Below are 17,305 nucleotides of genomic sequence, written 5' to 3' on the forward strand. Positions count from 1 at the left end.
GATGGTCCAAGAGTGGCAGCCTGGCCTCAGCAAGGTGGAGGTCAGTGTACCACATTACAACAGCACCCCCTTTGTCTGTGGGTTTGATACTAAGGTTGGGATTGGCGTAGAGAGAGTGGAGGGTAGTGCATTCAGAGGGGGGTAAGGTTTGAGGAGGAGAAAGAACTGCTGAAGTCGAGGCAGTTGATGTCACGTCGGCAGTTCGAGATGAAAAGATGCGGAGTCGGATGTCCAAGAAGAGGAGGAGGGTTGAAGGTGCGAGAAGGGGTCATCAGTGTAGGGTGTGGAATTCTTGCCAAAGAAGTGGGTTTAGAGATTGTGATGGAAGAAGAGCTTGACGTCATGATGGGTGCAGAACTCACTGATATTAGAAAAAGAAAATTATGGAATGCTTAATGCAGCAGTTGTGGAGAGTACTCCTCTCCCTGTGGATGCTTCTGAAAGATATTTTACTGTAAAAAGAAAAAAAGCTAGTTTTGTTAGGTACAGATAATGCGTAGAATGTGACATTTTTAAGATACTTGAATTGAGTATCAGCCATTTTCCTGCATCAGTTATCACTAATATTTTATAGGACACCAGTAAGCAAAATTGCTTAAGTTTCTGTACTTCTCTGAATTCCCATTTGCTGGGATTAGTGTTATTTGTCACTTGTACATTGAAACATACAGCTGGATGACGCTCAGCTTTTATGGGGGAGTGAGGATATCATCGATCAGAGTTACAGGGAAGTGGGAGCTGGGAGACGTCAGGAGAAGGAATGGGAAGGTGAATAGGTAGTTAGCGCAGAGCACCCCTGTGGCTGTTCCCCTCAATGATAACTATACCATTTTGAATACTGTTTTTGGAGATGACCTCCCAGGGGAATGCCACAGAGACCAGGTTACTGGTACTGAGTATGGGTCCGTGGTGCAGAAGGGGAAGAGGGGAGCAGTAGTGACAGTGGATTCAATAGTCTGACGAACAGATAGGAGATTCTGTGGACATGAACGGGACACCCGATGTTATGTTACCTCCCAGGTGCCAGCATCAGGGTTGTCTGGGATCACGTCCACAGCATTTTGGAGGGGGAGGGAGAGCTGCTAGATGTCTTGGTACATATTGGTACCAACGACATTGGAAGGAAAAGCAAAGAGGTCTTGAAGAGAGAATTTAGAGGGCTAGGCAGAAAGCTGAGAAGCAGGAACTCCAGGGTAGTAATTTCTAGATTGCTACCTGGTACATATAGTAGTGAGTTTAGAAACAAAAACGCAAACACAAGGAAATCTGCAGATGCTGGAAATTCAAGCAACACACATCAAAGTTGCTGGTGAATGCAGCAGGCCAGGCAGCATCTCTAGGAAGAGGTACAGTCGACGTTTCGGGCCGAGACCCTCTGTCAGGACTAACTGAAAGAAGAGCTAGTAAGAGATTTGAAAGTGGGAGGGGGAGGGGGGGCTCCATCCATCCCCCTCCTGTCTTCTCCTATCATTTTGGATCTCCCCTCCCCCTCCCACTTTCAAATCTCTTACTAGCTCTTCTTTCAGTTAGTCCTGACGGAGGGTCTCAGCCTGAAATGTCGACTGTACCTCTTCCTAAAGATGCTGCCTGCCCTGCTGTGTTCACCATCAACTTTGATGTGTGTTGAGTGTAGAAACAAGATGATTTGGTAGATAAATGTGTGGCTGAGAAACTGTATGTTGGGGGGGGTGTTAGTGGTTCATATTCTTGGATCATTGGGATCTCTGGGACCAATGATCCAAAAATATTCAGGCAGGTTTGTTGGAGAGGGTTTAAACTAATCTTGCAGGGGGATGCGAACTGGGGTGAGGGACTCAGAATAGGATGGATGATTTAAAAAAGCAAAGATAGCGTGCAGTCAGACTGTTAGGAAGGGCAGGCAGATGATAAGACAAAATTGCAGCCAGCAGGCTGAGGATCAATGCATCAGAGTCGCAGAATCAAAAAGGATAGCAAATACAATACTCAGTGCTATATCTCAATGCATGGAGTGTAAGAAATGAGATAGATGATCTTGCTGCACTACTACAGATTGTCAGGTATGATACTGTAGCCATCACTGAATTGTGGCTGAAGGATGGTTGTAGTTGGAAGCTGAATGTTCAAGATTACTCATTGTGTCAGAGGGATGGGAAGGTAGGCAGAGGGGATGGCGTGGCTCTGCTGGTAAAGAATGGCACCAAATCATTAGAAAGCTGTGACATAGGATCGGAAGAAGTTGATTCCTTGTGGGTTGAGTTAAGAAAATGCAAGGGTAAAAGGACCCTGATGGTAGTTATATATGGACCTCCCAACAGTAGCTGAGATATGGACTACAGATTACAACGGGAAAAGAAAAAAGTGTGTCTAAAGGACAATGTCATGCTGGATCTTGAGAGAGTGAATTTGTTGAATACCTACGAGGTGCCTTTTTAGAGCAGCTTATCTTTGAACCGACAAGGGGATCAGCTGTACTGAATTGGATGTTCTGTAATGAACCAGAGGTGATTAGGGAGCTTAAGGTAAGGAACTTTTGGAGGCAGTGATCACAATATGATTGAGTTCAACTTTAAATGTGATAGGGAGAAAGTAAAATCTGACGTAGCAGTATTTCAATGGAGTAAAGGAAATTACAGTGGTATGAGAGGGGAGTTGGCCAAAGTAAATTGGAAGGAAATGCTGGCAGGGATGACAGCATAGCAGCTATCGCTTGAGTTTCTGGGGAAAAATGAGGAAAGTGTAGGCTAGATGTATTCCAAAAACAGAAATCTCAAATGGTAAAATAGTACAACTGTGGCTGACAAGGGAAAGCAAAGCTAATGTAAAAACAAAAGTGTGGGCATACAGCAAAGCAAAAATTATTAGGAAGGTAGAGGATTAGGAAGCTTTTAAAAACCTACAGAAAACAACTAAGAGAATCACTAGGAGGGAAAAGATGAAATATGAAAGCAAACAATATCCAGGTGCATAACGCCTTTTCAAGGATTTAAAAAAAAAATGAGAGATGAGAGTGGATATAGGACCACTAGAAAATGAGGCCGGGAGAAATAATAAACTGGGTGGGGGGGGGGGGAACAAGATGATAACAGATGAACTAAATGAGTATTTTGCACCAGTTTTTGCTGTGGAAGAACTAGCAGTGTGCCAAATGTTGAAGGGTTTGAGGGAAGAGAAGTGAGTGCAGTTACTATTACAAGGGAGAAGGTGCTCAAAAAACTGAAAGACCTAAGGGTACACAAGTCACCCGGACCAGATGAACTGTACCCTAGGGTACTGGAAAGAGATAGTGGTAGAGATTGTGAGGCATAAGTAATGATCTTTCAAAAATCATTGGACTCTGGCATGGTGTCAGAGGACTGGAAAATTGCAAATGTCACTCCACTGAAGGAGGGAGGCAGCAGAAAGAAAATTATAGACCAGTTAGCCTGACCTCAGTGGTTGGGACGATGTTGGCGTCAGTTGTTAGGCATGAGGTTATGGAGTACTTGGTGACATAGGGCAAGATAGGACAAAGTCAACATGGTTTCCTTTAAAGGAAAATCTTGCCTGATGAACCTGTTGGAATTCTTTGAGGAGGTTACACATAGGGTAGATAAAGGGGATGCCTTGTATGTTGTATATTTGGATTTTCAGAACACCTTTGACAAGGTGCCACACATGAAGCTGCTTACCAAGTTAAGTGCCATTGGTATTTCAGGGAAGTTACTAACATTGGCTGATTTGGAGGAGGCAGCAAGTGAGAATAAAAGGAACCTATTGTCTGCCAGTGACTAGTGGTGTTCCGCAGGGGTTGGTGTTGGATCGCTTCTTTTTATGCTGTATTTCAATGATTTAAAAGATGGGATAGATGGCTTTGTTGCCAAGTTTGCAGATGATACGAAGATTTGTAGAGAGGCAGGTTGTGTACAGGAAACAGGAAGGCTATAGAAGGATTTAGACAGATTAGGAGTACAAGCAAGAAAGTGGCAAATGAAATACAATGTTGGAAAATGCATGCTCATGGTCTTTGGTAGAAAGAATAAGTGTGCAGATTATTTTCTCAACGGGGAGAAAATCCAAAAATCTGACAAGCAAAGGGACTTGGGAGTCCTTGTGCAGAATCACTCTAAAGGTTAATTTGCAGGTTGAGTCGGTAGTGAGGAAAGCAAATGCAATGTTAGCATTCATTTCAAGAGGTCTAGAATATAAGAGCAGGGATGTGATGTTAAGGCTTTATGAAGCACTAGTGAGGCCTCGCCTTGAGTATTGTGAACAGTTTTGGGCTCCTCATCTAAGAAAAGATTTTTTGACATTGGAGAGGATTCAGAGGAGGTTCACAAGGATGATTCCGGGAATGAAAGGGTTATTATATGAGGAACGTTTGATGGATCTGGGTCTGTACTCGCCCGAATTAGAAGGATGAGGGGAATTTCACTGAAACCTTTTGAATATTGAAAGGCCTAGACAGAGTAGATATGGAAAGGATGTTTACCATGGTAGGGGAGAATTGGACAAGAGGGTACAACCTTAGGATAGAAGGGTGTCCATTTAAAACAGATGCAGAGAAATTCCTTAGCCAGAGGATGGTGAATATGTGGAATTTATTACCACAGGCAGCTGTGGAGGCCAGGTTGTTAGGTGTATTTAGCGCAGAGTTTGATAAGTTCCTGATTGGACAAGGCATCAAAAGTTATGGGGAGAAGGCCAGGGAGTGGGACTGAGGAGGGGAAAAAAAGATCAGTCATTATTGAATGGGGGAGCAGTCTTGATGAGCCAAATTCTGCTCCTAAGTCTCATGAAAAGCATGTTGCTGAACACGGTGACCATATTGTGTGTGACGTCCAACAAACATCAATTTTGTTTTCAGTGAATGGCCAACTGCTCTTTTCTATTGTTGAGGTGCTGGCCATAAAGCTTTCTCTGAAAATCGCCATGCTGGAAGAAGCTTATGGTTAAGTTCACATAAAGAGTCTGAGGGGAAAGGAGGAATTTGTACAAACCGGCTGTTGATCTGTATGAAAAGGCAAAAAATGCTGATTCAAGAATTACTTTCAAAAGCCAACGGAATGAATGATTGAAGTAAAGAAAAGCCATGCAACCAGATGAAGGGAATGTAATTGGATAACCCTTACTAAATACTGGCTCTAGTTCTCTGCATCAAATGACTACCTCCTGTTGTGATGCTGTAGGAGAGCCCCATTGTGACAATCTTATCTACAGAGAAGCTCTGGTTAACACATGCTGTTTGCAGTTCTATTAAGTTTACATTTTAAAGTTTTAATAGGAAACAGTGAGACTGCAATGCATCATATCTAAATAGAATACTTCCTGGTGATTACAGCTGCAGATTATGACTCATGAAGTAGTTCAACTTTTTGGAATACAAATGAGTGGATAGGTCCTGCTTCATTTCAACTGTAAAATGTCATTTTGATTAATGCCAAAAAGTACTGGAAATATCCATTTCAGGCAGCACCACATTCCTGATTTCAGTACTACAGCTTGAGATGTGCATGTATTTAAAAAAAATTAAGGGGGCAGCTGGATACTCAGACACAATTGGAAGGAAATGGTACAATTAGTGGAAGGCTGACAGGCCAGAAGGTTTAGAATGAAGGCAGATTAGGAAATTATTTTCCCGCCGGAGGGGGAGTCTGACACTCCGAGAATTTAACCGCTTGGATGTGTACTTGAAGATCTATGACCTCCAAAACATTAGGGCATGAATTAGGGATTAGCTCTTTTTTTAACTGGCATAGCTATCGTGGTCAAAATTTCAAGTTTAATCGTCAAAGAGCAGTAGAATATGGTGTAAATGCCTTAAAATTTCACTTATTGCAGCAGCACAGAGCACAACTATGACAATTTAAATATGTAATCTGAGGTTACAATCTTAAATTAACATAAATTATACATAATATACACAACAAAATAAATATAAATGTAGAACATTGGTGCAAGTAATAAACACAAGTGATCCTGCATATGCTGAAAACCTTGAGCAACGCACACACATTTCTTTCTTGGTTTCATGTCTGTCCCTACCTGGAGAATTTAAGATTTTCAGAGTTGTATAATAATCAACCTTTGGACACATACTGGAGGAACTCAGCAAGGCAGTATTTATGGAGGGGAGTAAACAGTCAACATTTCAGGGCGAGACTCTTCAAGACTTGAAAGGAAGGGATAACCCAGATTAAGAAGGTTGAGGAGGGGAAGGAATACAAGCTGACAGGTGATAGATGAGTCCAGGTGAGAAGTGGTTAGATGTGTGGGGGAAAAGGGGAAGTGAAAAGAGGTAAAGGCTGAGGAACGAATCTAGTAGGGGAGGACAGTGGACCATAGAAGGAAGGGAAAGAGGAGGAGGGGAACCAGTGAAAGGGAATAGAAAAAAGAGAGAGGATGGAGTGATTACCAGAAGTTGGAGAAATCAGTGTTTCTCTCCTCCTTTCCCTTCCTTCCAGGTCTTCTCTCCTCTCCTATTAGAATGCTCTTCTTTTCTTTATCACCTATCAAATCTCAGCTTCTTACTTCATCAGCCCTTCCACCCATCCATCTTTCCCCTTCACCTTGTGTCACCTGTTACCTGCCAATATTAGTGCAAGCTGCTTTGCACCTTTGTATTCATGCATATGACATTAAACTTGACTATCAACTTGAGTAAAATACAGTCCAAGGTAGAATTTGCAGTTTTTAAGGTTGATTCAAGAATCTCATGGCAGTGAGGTAAAAACTGTTGTTGAATCTTGAGGTGTGGGTCTCCAGGCTTGTATACCTCCTGCCTGATGGTAGCATGGCCTGGATGGTGGGTCCTTACTGATGTTACCTTTCTGAGACATTACCTCTTGTAGATGTCTTTGATAGTGAGGAAATTTGCACCTGTGATGGAACTGCCTTTGTCCATCACCACCCTGTAGTCACTTCCACTCCTGTGTTCTCATACCAGGCTGTGATGCATTCAGAATCAGGTTTTATATCCTTGGCATATGTTATAACCATATAACAATTACAGCATGGAACCAGGCTAGTCCGTGCCAAACTCCTACTCTCACCTAGTCCCACCAGCCTGCATTCAGTCCATAAACAGGAGGAATTCTGCAGATGCTAGAAATTCAAGCAACACACAAAGTTGCTGGTGAACGCAGCAGGCCAGGCAGCATCTCTAGGAAGAGGTACAGTCGACGTTTCGGGCCGAGACCCTTCGTCAGGACTAACTGAAGGGAGAGCTAGTAAGAGATTTGAAAGTGGGAGGGGGAGGGATGGAGCCAAGAGCTGGACAGGTGATTGGCAAAGGGGATATGAGAGGATCATGGGACAGGAGGCCCAGGGAAAAAGACAAAGGGGGGGGGAACCCAGAGGATGGGCAAGGGGTATAGTCAGAGGGACAGAGGGAGAAAAAGGAGAGAGAGAAAGAATGTGTGTATAAAAATAAATAACGGATGGGGTACGAGGGGGAGGTGGGGCATTAGCAGAAGTTAGAGAAGTCAATGTTCATGCCATCAGGTTGGAGGCTACCCAGACAGAATATAAGGTGTTGTTCCTCCAACCTGAGTGTGGCTTCATCTTTACAGTAGAGGAGGCCGTGGATAGACATTTTAATTCCACATCCCATTCCCATTCTGATATGTCTATACTCCTCTACTCAGGAGTTGATTCCAGCCATAACCAACCCTCAAAGCACTTCATTGCATTAGATGTGAGTGCAGGTGGATAATAGTCTTGGAGGAAGCTCGCCTGGCTCGTGGGTACTGTATGATTGTTTGGCCTTTTGAAACGAGGGGAACCTTCCACTGAAGATGTCCTTCAACACTCCCACCAGCTGATTGGCACAAGTTTTCTGTGCCTTACCAGGTACACTGTCAGGGCCTGATGCCTTGTGAGGGTTCACTCTCTCGATAGATGTTCTGATGTCAGCGTCCAACTCAGATGCTGCAGGCATTCCCATACCTTTTAAAGCATGCATAAAAGGCACTGAGCTCATCTGGGATTGAAGCATCAATGTTAAGTTTCGCCTTGTAGGAAGTAATGGCCTGCCAGAGCTGAAGTGCATTCAATCCCATCTTTAACTTCAATTGGAATTGTTTTCTCGCTCTTAAAATGGCCATCTGGATATCTTACCTGGACTACTTGTATAGTTCTGGATCATTGGTCTTGCATGCCACAGATCTAGCTCTCAGCAGACAGTGAATCTGCTGGTTCATCCATGGCTTTTGGTTTGGGTATGCCCTGGTCAGAATGCTTTTCACCAGCCTATAGAACTTAGTTTTCAAAGACATGCCGAATCTTCTCAAAATGTCAAAACAAAAGTAGAGACGCTGGCATGTTTTCTTCATGGTTGCTTCTATGTGCTGATCCTGGATAGATCCACCAAGATGTTGGCACCCAGGAACTTGAAGTTGATCACCCTTTCCAATACATACCCTTCAATGATGCATCAGCACCTGACTTCCCCTTCCTAAAGCAATACACACGCAAAATGCTGGAGGAACTCGGCAGGCCAGGCAGCTTCTATGGAAAAGAGTAAAACCTTCATCAGGACAGATATTCTCCTTCCTAAATCCACAATTAGTTTGTTGGTTTTGCATCAAGTTTTTGTAAATTGGTGCCTTACTGTATATTTTCAATGATTTTATGTCAAAATCAGCTTTATTATCAGTGATGTAAAGTGAAGGTTCTTTTGCTACAGCATTACAGTGCGAGACATAAAAATTCCTTTACGTTCTGAAGTAAATCGTGCAAATTGATTTAATTTTCTCTGTGCAGATTCTGCAATCCTCTCATATTACCCTAGTTTTCTGTTTGTTTTAGGTTTGCAGCATTGCAGCTAAGTGCTGTTCCTTTCACTTCAAGTGCATATTAATGGTGTATTTGATTAATGTCATTATGGGTGCCTTTGTTTTGACTAACTTTGCATTAAGGATACAGCCACTCTGCGTGTTTCTGTTTCACCATTGTTCAGTCCAATTTTCTACGTTAGCATAATCGCTTTGGCACAATGGCCTGATAAGTGATCAGGTTCTAACTATGTCTGAATTTAAATTTTAAATATTTGCAATGCAAGATAGTAAAATGTTGTCAAGCATAATCCATTCACTTTACTACTTAAAGTGAAATTTAAACCGTTAGGTGATGAGAACTAGTTTAAAGTTAACAGGATTATTTTAAATGCTATTTAGAATGCAAGGGCTGATGTCTGTTAAGCTAGTTGTGTTTCTTTTAATCTGAAACTTCAATGGAATGGGTTTAATATTAAAGACAATCTGCTGTAAAGGAGACCTTCAGGCCCATCATGCTTATGCAAGATCTATATATATATTTATATATTTTAAAAAACTGATGATTCTTATTATTCCATTGCTTCTGTTTGGACAATATTTCAAGTTCCTTTTCAAAAGTTATGTTTGCACATGCTACACTGCCCCTTCAGAAAGTGCATTGCAGATCACAATTTGCCTGGAGTTTCAAACTCCTGCGAGTGGCCATTACACACAACCTCTCATGGTTCCAGGGCCCATCCTGCACAATCAAGAAAGCTCACCAACACCTCTCTACTCTCTGAGGAGGCTGAAGAGAGCTGGACTTTGCACATCCATGCTCACACCATTCTACAGATGTGTAGTGGAGAGGATACATCACTGTCTGGTACAGAAACTGCACTGTGGCGGACAGGAAGGCTCTTCTCTGGGTAGTCAAAACTGCCCAATACATAACCAGCCCCAGCCTACCCACCATCAAGGACGTATGGTATACGCGGAAAGGTGCCAGAAAAAGGCCAGTAACATCACGAAGGATCCCAGCCACTCTGTTCCATTCCCACTAGGGAAGAAACTATGTAGTATCCTCATTACGATCAACAGTCTCAAAAGCAGTAAGTAGTAAGGCTGGTCAACACCTTCACCTCCAAGTCATCAGTACTCTTAAAACGGAGACTGAGGAATTTCTTCAGCCAGAAAGTGGTGAATCTGTGGAATTCATTGCCATTCATATATTTAAGGCAGAGGTTGATAGATTCTTGATTGGTCAGGGCATGAAAGGTTGCAGAGAGAAGGCAGGAGATTGGGAGTGAAGCCTGATTTATACTTCTGCATTAACTGGACGCCGTAACCTACGCAAGTGGCCTACGTGCGTTGTGAGCATTTATACTTGCGCGTTGGTGTGTCTGCATCGCTCTGCAATTCGCTCAGGTCATGCATGTGCACTCACCTGCCTGTGCAAGGCTTCATGGTCATGGTAGTCTTTCTCGGGGTAAACAAGACGTGAGTGTCTTTTTTCGTAAAAGTGAAATGTGTCCTCCATAATTTTGGAGGTCTGTAAAGCTTTATGGAAAGCATTGCAGCCAGAGTTCCTTCCCTGCCCTTCAGTCGCCCAGTGGGAAGCTATTGCAGCGTAGGAGGAAATGTGATGCTACCAAGCGGACCAATCACAGCTGTTGCGTTCTGCGTTGCCGTGATGCGCGGTTACATTTTGGGAGAGGTGCGCGTCGCAGCAACACAGGCTCTCGCATAGGGTTCTGCATCGGCTTTGTGTAGGGTTTGCGGCGACGCAGTACTTATGGTGATGTGTTGACGCAGAAGTATAAATCAGCCTTGAGAGAGAAAACGGATAAGTCCTGATGAAGGGTCTTGGCCCAAAACGTTGACTGTACGTCTTCCTAGAGACGCTGCCTGGCCTGCTGCGTTCACCAGCAACTTTTACGTGTGTTGCTTGAAATTCCAGCATTTGGAGATATCCTCGTGTTTGCTTGATTGAAGGTTCTATTTCTGTGCTGTATGTATCTGATTTATCTGTAAATATGGGGATGGTCATTGAGGACTGGAGATCCACAAATGTTACATCCTTGTTTAAAAGAGGATGCAAGGAGAAGCCTCTCAAATACACATCTGTCTGACCTTTGTGGTGGGGAAATTTTTAAAAAACATTATCAGGGTGAGAATTAGTAGTTATTTGAACAAGTGTGAATTATTGAAGGACATTGTGGACGTGTTATGGTAAATCATGCTTAACAGGCCTGATATAATTTTAATTAATTCACAGATGGGTTGATAAAAAGGATATTGATTTAGTGTACATGGACGTCATAAAGTGTTTGATACTGTGCTGTGTAACAAGCTTTATCATCGATGTTGAAGCCTGTAGAATAGGAGGAGAAAAATAATTAGCTAATGAATAGGAATTAAAGTGTCTTTGTAAATAATTATTATTCAGTCTGGTATGTACAGTGATGATTCACAGGGTTGGTAATAGAAACAGTTATTAAATGATTTGGACAAGAATGTACAGACTGTAAGTTATAAAGCTATTGTCATTAGAAAACTTACAAGTGTGGTGCACTGTGTATAGAAAAGGAAAAACATTTCAAAAACATATCAGTATGCTTGTCAGGGGAACTAGGCAGGGGTGGGACAGGGGGAGGAATACATGCACATCAGTGGAAGGGGAAGGTGAAATTGCTGATGCACAAATAGCAGTGTGGGCAGGATCCTGAAATTTATAAACAGAGATGCAATCTATTAAAATAAAGAAGTCACAGTGAACTTATATACAACATTAGTTTGGCTGCAGCACATACTGTGTCCAATTCTGGGGCATCACATTTGAGGACAAGGTCTTAGTAAGGATGTTTGAGGAATTACAGGAATGGGGACTTCAGTTAAGTGGATAGAATGGAAAATTTGGGATTATTCTTAAAACACAGAAATCATGGAGTGTTTAAGAAGTGGAGTTACAGAAAAAAAATTGACATTGATGTGTCAAAGACTAGAAGGCAGAGAATGAAAATGATTGCCAAAAGTACCAAAAGCAACTGGAGAAAGTCTGTTTTATTCAGTGAATGTTTAAATTCCGAGGGATTGTGGGAGTCATCCTGATGTTTAAAACTCAACTGGGTCAGTAGTTAAAGGAGATGAAATACAGGGCTGGTAGGAAGAGGGAGAGTGACTGAGAATAGCTGGATAGTTCTTTCTTTAAACTGGCGTAGACTGTGTTTTTAATCTTTGTGTTTCTATGTTTGAATTTTTTGAACTTTTTTCCCTCTGTATCTCCCTATACCACTGTGCTACATCAATATCGTTTACCCCCCTATCTCCCATCAAATTCCTTTTTCAGCCCTTTACCTCTCAGACTTTTCACCTCCCAGCTTCTTACTTCATCCCCCTGCCCCCCCAACACACACTTTCTCCCGCCCTCCCCAACTCCTAACCTGGCTTCACCTGCCAGCTTGTAAACCTTTCCCACCTTCTAACTCTTTATTCTGGCTCCTTCCCCCTTTCTAGTCTTGATGAAGGGTCTTGGCCTAGAAAGTTGGACAGTTTATTTCTCTGCACAGATGCCCCCTGACTTGCTGAGTTTCTCTAGCATTTTGTGTGTGTGCTGCTTATTTTATGAAGAATTGTTTGAAGATGGGCTTAAGGTTTTGAGTCTTCCTTTTTTAACAGAGATGTACAGCTCTTGTCAGATTTCTTGCAAGATGGGCAGCTAATTTGGAACAATTTGTTTATGATTCAACATAATCATGGGCAGTTGTATGAGACAGCGGATGACTTGCTTCGACTTTGGTTTGCAAATTCCTTGGAGACTGATGAGGGAGTCGCACATTATTCCTTGAAGGGATAGGAATTGATTCTTGCATCAGATGGCAACATCTGATCACAATTAAAAGCATAAAATGTTGGAAGGTTAGGTAGCATCTATTGAAGGCGAAGCAGAGTTAAATGGAAGTAATCAAAGGCCTTGATTACAGAGGTTAAACCAATTTTCCTATCCACATATGTGACCTGACATACTGAGTGTTTCCAGCATTTGCTGCTTTTGTTAAATTTCAAGAGTCTGACATTTTTAATCTTACAGTATGCACATTTTCATGAGGTGACTTAAACTACACTCAAAAAAACAAAATACAAGTTTAACTATGCAGATTTGCCCAGACCTACAAAAGTGTTTAGACTAGCTATGTGAACAAACATGCCATCACTTGTTTGTTAGTTGCTCCATGCTATGGCTGTCTGCTTTTATAATAAATACTAAATACTTTGGGATGCTTTTGGTAGCTGTGTGTGTGTGTGTGTGTGTGTTTGTGTGTGAGTGACATTTACTGTTCCATTGTGTGTGTCTTGCATTGAGTTCAGTGCTGATTGGCAGCTCCTGTTGCTAAACTCTGTCGGTCTCTGCCATTCCTTTAGATTCATCAGCTGTGTGTAGAGGCGGGGCCTGCTACATGGGCGACAATTTGCTCTCCATATTGCACTGCCCTGGTTTCTTGTTTAAGGTGGTGCCAGTGAAGTTCAGCTACTACTTGCTGGTGGGAAATAAAAAAAAGAAAACTAAATACTTTATTAATCTAATTTTTCGGGTAAACAATCACTGCCAACAATAGCCTGTATTTTCCCTGTCAGAGTTAAGTTTTTGAACAGCTTGTACAACCTGGCATTTTTGTGGTGTGAGTTGAAGTCTCAAAGGTGTGGGATGGTTATAGCGAATTGTATACTGGCTGAATTGAAGTGGTGGGGTCTGGGTCAGAGAGTGGGAAATGAGCCAATGTTTGGCCATTGTCGGAGCGGACTTAGCAATTTGGTGTGGCAAATGGAGGCGAGGCAAGGCAAAGTTAAGGCAGAGCCTGGGCGTGAGAGCGAGCAAAGACCTGGGGTTTGATCAATTTGAGTACTGAGTCGAATTGGAAATGTTGGGTATGGGCCGATTTGAGGCGGTGGGGCTCGGGCTCATGAGTGTATCAAAGCAGCAGCTGGGTCCAAGAACAAGGAACAGCCCGAGGTTTGGACGATTTAAGTGTCAGGCCAGATTGAGAAGGTCAGGGTGTCGGGACTGGAGGTGAGGGATGGACCGGTTCAGCTTGCTACTCTGTGAGGTTTAATCATCTCTGCACTGAACTGAGGCTGTGGCCTGCAGCTAGCACGCTTTTGTGGACTCACTTTCATCAGCTTCAGTTCTGAATGTTAGTTGCTTACTTTTATTGTTTGCGTGACTTTTTTTTCTCTGCACATTGGATGTTCGATTTTTGATGGGTTCTTTTGGGTTGCCTTGTTTTGTGGATGCCTGTAAGGAGTCAAATCTCAAGGTTGTATCAGGTATACATACTTTGATATTAAATGTACTTTCAACTGTGCGCAACATGTCGGCAGCTGGGTCACTACATCCATTGTCGACTTCAACCAATGGAGGGCCTCAAAGTGTGTGGAATGATATTGTGGATTATTCTGTCATTCTCTTGAGCAGGCCTTCAATGCCATTGTATTCTGACTGTGGCTCACATAGACATACTTCAGCAGTTGCAATTCTAGTTTGCCTTCTTGCTGACATAATACCTGACTCTTGAATTGTTAATGAGGAACTCTGCCCTGCCTGAATTCTGCTGCTATGCAATGTTTATTTTTCAAAAAGAAATGTAACTCTGCAGGAAACTTTGCAGAACTCTGAGGAGTTGGTAGACTGATGTTGGGTGTGATAAGTAGAAGTAAAATGTAATGACATAAGAAAGGAGATCCAACAAATCTTGCTGATATCCTAGCTACCTCATGGTGGGTGTGATGGCAACTGCCACATACGTCCAGCTCCTCACTGTTCACATTCATGATCTCTGATCTCCCAATGGGTAGCATGTATGTATTTATGAATTCTTATTTTGTGGTTGTTTGTAGCATGGCACTGGTGGAGGTCATATCTTTGCTGACTACTTAATATTGCTTCAAGATTGTATGTTTGCTAATTGCTAATAAAGGATCAAATACAGAATTTAGCTCTTGGAACAATCACTTCATTGGAGTTAAGGGTGCAACATGCAAGTATAACAGCCCCATGGCAGTTGCAGGCTGGTGGCATTTGTTTTGTTTTGATTTTGGATTAGTTTTTGCTGCTACAACCTCCGTGATGGCAGTAATAAGAAGAGTGTGTGTCCTCGATGATGAAGGTGCTTCATGAAAGATGATTGCTGAAAGGTGGGGAGGCTTGTACTTTGCTGTAGCTGTCTGAGTCTACAACTCTTTGAAGCCTCTTAGGATCTGTGCATTGGCATCTCCATATCTGACAGTCATGCAACCAGTGAGAGTACTGTCTATGATGCATGCTTAGAAATGTCCTAAGAGTCTTTGGTGATGTACTGAATGAAGTACAGCAGCCGGCGTCGTGATTACGTTAATATGTCGTGCCCAGGATAGTCCCTTGAGATGTTGATACCCAGGAACTGGAGGCTGCTCACCATGAGGACTGGTGTGTGTTCTTCCAACTGTAAGGAGTTTCTTCTTTTATGTTAACTATGTAGGCTAATTAAAATGGCTTCTTTGTTATGTTATAATTAAACTGGCTTCTTTGTTATGTTAAATGCTGAGAAAGTCCTCCCACTAGCAGTTTGTTTTGGATTATCTATTGATAGGAGGACGAATGAGCCAACAGGTGTCCATGTTATTCTTTCTAGTGTGTCTGTAAGTTATTGTGATGCGCGGATTTTTGGGGAGAAGGCACGAGAGAGAGACAGAGGATGGACAAGGTACTGTGAGTCGGCTAACGGGGTCAGACCCCGACCAAGAGTCCGAGGTCCAGGGAGTTTGGCAAGGAGACGGACTCGTGTGGAACGTCTGGTCAACCACCATTGTTGGTCCCAGGCGGTGGGTCGAGGTGGTCCGGGGGCATCGCAGGGTGAAGAAGGAAGGGCCCGAGCTCCAACTGTTTTGTGCACGAAGAGATTGGACTTTGATAAGTGTGGTGCCTTTTATTTTCCTGTTATATTTTATCTCTATTAATCATATAGTTCCAGTAATATCTATAAACTGTAATTCATTTAATCGTATCTGGTATATCGTCTGTTATTTGGGCGAGGTGGGGTACATCGCACAACATCCACACAAACTATTACCCATTTTGGTGGGGCCGAGAGCTGTTTCCCTAGACGACAGCGAGCTGAGCGACCCTGAGGCTGGCCGGGGGGGGGGGGGGGGGCTACACAACTTTTCCTTCCTGAAGTCCATAATCAATTCCTTGGTCTTGACATTAAGTGCGAAGTTGTTGCTGTGACACCAATCAACCAGCAGATCTGTCTCGATCTTAGTCTCCTCCAAATCGCCATCTGAGATTCTGCCAATAACAGTTGCGTCATCTGCAAATTTATAGATGTTGTTTAAGCTGTGGCTTGTCATGCAGTCATGTGTAATGGACCAATGGGCTAAGCAGGCACCCTTGAGGTGCGGCAGTGTTGATTGTCAGCCAGGAGGAGATGTTATCACCCGTCGGTACTGACTGTGGTAAGGAAGTAGAGGATCCAGCTGTCCACTTGAGATACAGAAGCATCAAGTTTAAAGCTTGTTTAGTAGTGAAGAGATGGTGGTGTTTAATCAATAAACAGCAGCCTCATGTATGCTTGCTTGTTGTCCAAGTACTTTCAAGATAAGTGGCTAGCCAGTGAGATTGTGTCAGCTATAGACTCTTGTGATGGGCAAATTGCAGTTGGTCCAGCTCCTTGATCAGGCAGGAATTAATTCTAACTGTGACTAATCTCTCACCTCTTCACAGTAGGTGCGATTGTTACAGTGCAATGGCCGTTGAGGCAGCTCATTTACTTTTCTTGGTTAGCAGGATGATTGATGCCCTCTTGAAACAGGTGGAAACTTCTGACTATAGCAGTAAGAGGTTGAAGGGGCTGAGGATTGCCAGATACTTTGGGGATTCGCACCGGCGTAGTGTTATTCTCCATTTCAAAAGTATGCATAAAAGGCATCGAGCTCCATGGCAGAAACCTCCAAGAAATGAAGCTTTCTACGACGTGGAGGAGCAACACCTCGTATTCCACCTGGGCAGCCTCCAAACTGGCAACATCAAATTCTCAAACTTTGGGTCACTGCTCCTCTCGTCTTTTTTTATTTCTCAATTTTCTTTTTCCTTTCCTCTTGCCACCTGCCCACACCTCAGCTTATGTCTTTCCTATTCCGCATTCTCTCCCACTCCACCAGCCATTACTGTCACACTCCTCTCATTAGTTCTCCTCCCCACCTCCTTCCCTTTTATTTCATGCTGCACATTCTGTCCTGTCATCTACAGCCCTTAGTCACCTCCCAGCTACTGCCATTATTCCGACTCTTCCCCCTCCTCCCATTGGCTTATCATATTGTCACCTGATTCCATCTATTAACTCTTGTGTGAACCTTTGTCGAGTGGCTACCTCTCCTCTTTCCAGTCCAGATGAAGGGCTAGGAGCTGAAATGTTGACTCTTTCTTTCCATTGATGCTGCCTGACCTGTTGTGTTTCTCCAGAAACTCAACAGGTTGTTCGAGATTCCAACATTTCTTGTCCCCAAGTAGATTTATGTTGGTTGTATGTGTGGTGTAATAAATTAGAACACATGAG

General features: G+C 42.9%; 1 protein-coding gene across 4 annotated transcripts in view; it reads left to right on the top strand.

Annotated features, from left to right (window-relative positions):
- The window catches only part of evi5a (ecotropic viral integration site 5a), a 292,185-nt gene that overhangs the window by 32,013 nt on the left and 242,867 nt on the right, over nt 1–17,305 (top strand). The gene's annotated exons all lie outside the window — the stretch shown is intronic.

This window comes from Mobula hypostoma, chromosome 12 (genome assembly GCF_963921235.1).
Source record: "Mobula hypostoma chromosome 12, sMobHyp1.1, whole genome shotgun sequence".
Classification (NCBI taxonomy): Eukaryota; Metazoa; Chordata; class Chondrichthyes; order Myliobatiformes; family Myliobatidae; genus Mobula; species Mobula hypostoma.